Source organism: Lactuca serriola, chromosome 4 (assembly GCF_051521515.1).
Source record: "Lactuca serriola cultivar US96UC23 chromosome 4, Lser_US96UC23_V15, whole genome shotgun sequence".
Classification (NCBI taxonomy): domain Eukaryota; kingdom Viridiplantae; phylum Streptophyta; class Magnoliopsida; order Asterales; family Asteraceae; genus Lactuca; species Lactuca serriola.
In genome coordinates this window covers 373,050,604-373,056,372 of record NC_136411.1, presented here as the reverse complement: position 1 = coordinate 373,056,372, position 5,769 = coordinate 373,050,604, and the positions used below count along the sequence as shown (strand labels likewise).

The following is a 5,769-nucleotide window of genomic DNA, read 5'->3' as shown; positions in this document are numbered from 1 at the left end:
CAGATCCCCCTACTCCCAATCGTGTCATCACCATGTTGAACTGAAATACCAAAACATAATGATCAGAATATCCCTAACGAGGGTCCTTCTACACTGATTTCCCTCCTCTTTGGAGTCTCCAGATAGAATGTGGCTTTGGGTACAGGTCCTGTGCTTCCAGTAGTACGGGCCCAATACTACCTTCCACACCTACATGTACCTTTCCTCCACTGCTCCACCTGATGGCCCCAAATCAATCCCACATAATACCCTGGCACCCAAATGCCCCACTAAACAAATTATGGGCTGCCCTATGACTTGTTTTATCCATAGCAATCAAACCAATCACAACCGGCTGCTTTTGCATGCAAATTATACACAGAGAGGATCAAATAGGCTTTCAAATAAAAGATTCTACCCTAAGACCACATCCAAACAAGGAAAAGAAAATAAGGCCAAATCAATCATTCTCAGGCTATAAGCTCCTAACCGTTTACAATTTTTAAAACATATACTTAGAAATTTCCACATAATCAACAAAGCTCAATATCAGTATAACATGGCTATCCAAATTGGGAAACTACTTACTTGGCTCGGTTGATCACGCATGTTGCACTCTCATCTTTTGGGTTTTACTTTAAAGCCTTTTTAGGTTACTTTTGAAAACATTTATCACTTCCTTAGTTTGAGTCTTGACACACCTGAGGGTGTGCCCGGATCCCTCAAACCAAGGCTCTGATACCAACTTGTAACGACCCATTTTTATAAAGAAAAATTTTCATTTTTGATTAATCAAAACCAATTGCATAAACCCTGGATTCTCAAACATTTGTTTTCAACAACTTGCCCTTGACCTTAGGCTCAGAAGTACCTGAAACAAATTAACAACCTGTAAGCGAATGCTTAGTGAGTTTCCCAGAGCATACCACACAAATTCACATACACGCAACCTGATAGCTAATAGAGCTACACACATTCCACATAAATCAAGCAATACGATCCAACAAAAGTGCCATGGGTTACCCGCATGGTCTTTAGCTAGGACTGCCATGGGCTACCTCAATGGCCTTACATCCAATGCCATGGGCTAACCTACATGGACGTTACCTAGGAACACCATGGGCTACCCTACATGGTCTCATATCTAATGCCTTGGGCTCTCCCCGGGGTCTTCCATTCCAACATAACAACCTATAGGTATGATGAGAAGACTTACCTCCGTCCGATGAATACTAGTATTGTCCTCATTGTAATCCACAGTCTCCCGAACTCTCTAAAATAATAACAATAGTAACACAATCAATGATAGGTCATTAATTACCACAAGGAAGGCCCAATCTTCAAACCTTACCCCTAAGGCCCAATTACCCTAATATTGAAAATGGGCCCTAAAGTCCAAGTCCAATGCTCTTAATGGGCCCCTTGGCCCAATAAGACCCCACCAATATGTCCTAGGCCCAAACGGATGAAAAGGCCTCTAACTCACTGAATCCAATCAAGCCCAACAGCCAAATGAGGTCCAAAGCCCAAAGGCCCAAAACAACTTAGGGTCCGACTGAGCTATGTACGCTCAACTTACCACCCTGGTACACGTAGCGTAATGAGGTTTCAAGGACTACGCGCTGCGTACATCCAGTTACGCCTGACGTACACCCATGTTAAGCACTTTTTTCCATTAAGTGCTTAATGCTCGAGTCATTCACGTCCAAAAGCTATATCTAAGTCTGAAAAGATGTCCTAAGGCATAAAGTTGGAAACTTTATGCCCTTGCATGCCTCAAAAACGCCCAACACCCCCATTAAGACCATTCCAAGGTCCTTTATCCATGCATGAGACCAGTACATCCATCAAGATCTCATTTTTATGTCTCTAAATGACTAAGGGACCTCAGATCTGACCTTCCCACCTTAGCTAGATCTAAAGGTTTAAATGGCAAGGTGCAAACTTTTTACCTCTAGAAGCGTTGCTAGATGTCCACAATACAGATTCTTGAAGCACCAAACCGTCCCAAGCTTGTCTAGCAAATCACCTTCTTGAAGGAACTCCCAAAATGCTCACCAAAAGCCTCTTCTTAAGCTCAAACACTCAATCACAATCAAACTCAGATGAAATATACGACATGGGGCTAAGGAGGCTGATAGGGTTTGGTCCAAGAGGTCATAAGTTGTTTAAATATGGTCTCAAGTCTGGATTTAGGGTTTTGGTCTTCATCGGCATACGCCTGACGTACCTTTACGTACGCCCCACGTACGCGAGATGCCCCCACGATTAAAATGCAGAGTACGGTAAGCATACTCATAAGTACGCCCCGCGTACTCCAATGGACCATTTATGACAAACTTGAAATTCTTCAAGGGTTTCCAAGCCATACCTGATTTAGAGTGTTACAATAAAATATGGAAAATTTTTGTTGTACGTTCAGGTCATGTTGAGGACAATTTCTCAAAAGGCCTGTGTATCTTTCCCAAGCTTTGTATAAGGATTCTCCATATTCTTGTTGAAAATTAGCAATCTTTTTATTGAGTTTGGCGATTTTTCAAGGAGGACTAAATTTCTCAATGAATGTTTCACGAAGGTTTTGCCATGTTCTAGTAGTTCCAGGTGCTAAAGACTTCTGCCAAATTTTTGCATCTCTAGTAAGTGTTACTGGAACATCCTCAATAAAACTGCATCTCTTGTAACATTTGGAACAATGAAATAATCAGCAATGTCCAAGACTTCTTTGATATGTTTGAATGCATCTTTATAGTCTTTCCTAGAAAATTATATGTCTTTGAGCATTGAAAGGATATGTCCTTTGAGCTCAAAACACGTTGCAACTGGAATTTTTGGAGGAACTAGACCTGGACTACTGTCGTTTCGCAATCTCTTTTTATACTCCTCCATTTTCATGGTTCTGATATCCACCATCTTTTTTCCCTCATTTTTTATTTCTTCTCATGAATCGTCTTCGGTTTCTGGCTCATACTCGGTTCCATTCTTATCTGGAGTCTTCTCAAAGCTTTCATACAGGTCAAATTGGAAGGTGCTACTTGATTCATCAACCTTTTTGTCCTTCTTTTTGTGGAAAGCTGATTGTGGATTTTTATGTGGTGGACCTATTGGAGTTCTAGATCCTCGAGTCATAAATCACAAAACAAAACAAAATGCGTAAAAACGAACTAAAAGCAAAATAAATTAAAATTGAAAAAGTTGAACTCACCTTGTGAGACGTGAAGCTCATGTCACGAGAACAATAAAAATAGAAAAAAAATTAAATTAAATTTGCAGAAAATTTAACTTTTTTTGGTTTTTACCCTACAAAAAGGATCGATTAACCTACAATAATTAAATTAAAAACTGAACTAGCCGTTCCCCGGCAACGACTCAAAAAACTTGGTGATGCAATAAATATACCTATCAACTTTTAAATTTATAAACCTAATATTTATCTACTAATGGACCTATATGTAGTGTACCTAGTCAGTTTATAATATAGTAAAGTATGTTCAGTATCGAACTCATGGAACAAGATTAGCTAATAATATAATTACTAAAAATTAATCTAAAAAATAACTAAAAAGGGTTTGATCTGATTTTGCAAGATCAGATTAACTTCAACTAATTACTTAACTAAAAACTAATCAAACACTCAACTAAAAACGATTGTAATCAAGATTATGAGAACACTTTTGTTTAGCTTTGAATCCCCCTTTTTCCTATGGATAGTTTCTAAGCATGGATTTATTAGTTGGTTACCAATTTTAATGTAATTAGATTCTTAATCTGATCTCCTAATATTTTCACCAATTTATGAACTACCGTGTAATGATCATACACAAGCAAACACATAATTGATTATTAAGGATAATTGGGGTATGTAAGATATATCTAAGGTAATTACCTATGATCAATACAATTAATTAAACCCAATTATGTTCAAATTATGTTCTCTAACACAGTTAAAGTTGTTACATTTATTACTTAATCTAAGATTTAATTAATCCTAGCTCTAGTAATTTAATGATCGTAAACTACTCGGTAAATAAGTTCATGCAATTCAAATGGTCATTAAACTACACTTAACTTGAAGCAAAGCAACAAAGATTAGAACTTTAAAATGTTAGGTAATGATAATCAAACACATGCTTAAACCAACTTCATAAAATCCATGAAAAGTAAGAAACTAACACACAATATTAGGGTTCATCTACGCTCAACGAAAGCCTAATGATTTAGCTATTCATGGAAGAAAATAAACACAAAAACACATAAGAATTAGACATGATTAATCTAATGCAAACCGAATGTAATGTGTAATCTTCAAACTCTTAATCTTCAATCTTTTCCTCTTTCAAAGGTTGATTTTGGCAGGTTTCTGGCTTCTAAAATCAACTATCTCTCCAGAATATCACTTCCAATCCCCAAAAGTCGATATGTCTAAGGATATTTATAGTTTCCATAAAACATATCTCACGTCGTGAGAATTAGGGTCTAACGTCGTGAGATCAGTATAAATCCATGCCTGACAAGGAAACTTGCATTCTGCATTGTTATCTTCTGGAATAATCATCCTCACGACATGAGATTATAGTGCTCACATCGTGAGCTTTTAACTTGTGCATATCATCAAGATTTTTCTTTGAGTTACGCCATGGTACTCGATAGCCATGTCGTGGGGAGTGTATTTGCTTGATTTTTCTTCCTTTTTAAACTCCATTAAGCTCCTAGCCATTCTAGGTTCCAATATTTGTCAAGTTTGGTCCTTTTTCTTCAAGAGTGTCCTTTTTAGCTGCAAATTGTTATTTAACTCAATAAGTACCAAATATCTTTTCTTTTAACCAAATTATAGTTTAAAATGTATTAAAATACTGCCTAAAAATATGTATAATATGACAATATCAGTAATCATAACTGATTTAAAATTTTAAGTTGTTATCATCAATGAATGACATTTATGTGTCTAATATTCATCAGTAATGCATACAATCATCTATGATTTTATCTAAATATTCTTATTTTTCTAGCCTCTCATGCCAGTTGTCCGGTCTTTCCACATATTCCTCTTTGTAATCACTCTCCTAGAACCCAAGTTTGTCATCATTGACAATAGTAAAGTTGAAGATGATATTGAAACAATATATGGTTCTTTGCCATTGTTCGTTGTAAGAAACCCCTTAGCTTACTACAAACTAGATATGGTTCTTTATTTATTACATTTAATTTAATTTAATCTTAACATTTAATCAACATTTTCAGTAAACATATTTGGTTGAATACTTGAGATCCGTTGAACATCAGAAAGCTGAGTTGTTTGCAAATTTTATACCGCATAGACTTGAAATGTCATGGAGAATAATAAACAACTGTGTTGATTGTGGAGTGTTCACAATGTCGCACATGGAAACTTGTATGGGTGGGAGTCTTAAAGAATTTAAAGCTAGATTTAAGCATAAGTCCCTTGCACAAGACCAATAACTTCATAAGCTAAGGAAAAAGTATTTTAGCAGAATAATCACTTCAAAATATATTGTGCTTAACTCTCATGTCTGTTGGGTATTTGATGTTGCGTCATTGGGCCTTTTTCTTAGTTGTTTTGTATTATCGAGTTGGGCATGTCGACTCGTTATTTATTCTAGGGTTAGAGTATTTAAGGCGCATGCATGCATCGTAATTTTGATAACTCTTATCTTTTACTTTTTAACCCTATACACGCCTCTATAGTAGCAATTATTCATAAAGTTCTTCTGAGGCGTGACGATTAATCATTCGACTTTCTTGAATCGTTATTTTGTTCATTATTTATCTGTT

The 5,769-nt window shown here is 36.3% G+C and overlaps 1 non-coding gene across 1 annotated transcript; it reads left to right on the top strand.

Annotated features, from left to right (window-relative positions):
- The first annotated feature begins 2,399 nt into the window (after positions 1-2,399).
- Positions 2,400-2,506, top strand: LOC145103480 (small nucleolar RNA R71). The gene has a single exon (XR_013706571.1). It is a non-coding gene; the product is annotated as a small nucleolar RNA R71 (small nucleolar RNA).
- The last annotated feature ends 3,263 nt before the right edge of the window (positions 2,507-5,769 follow it).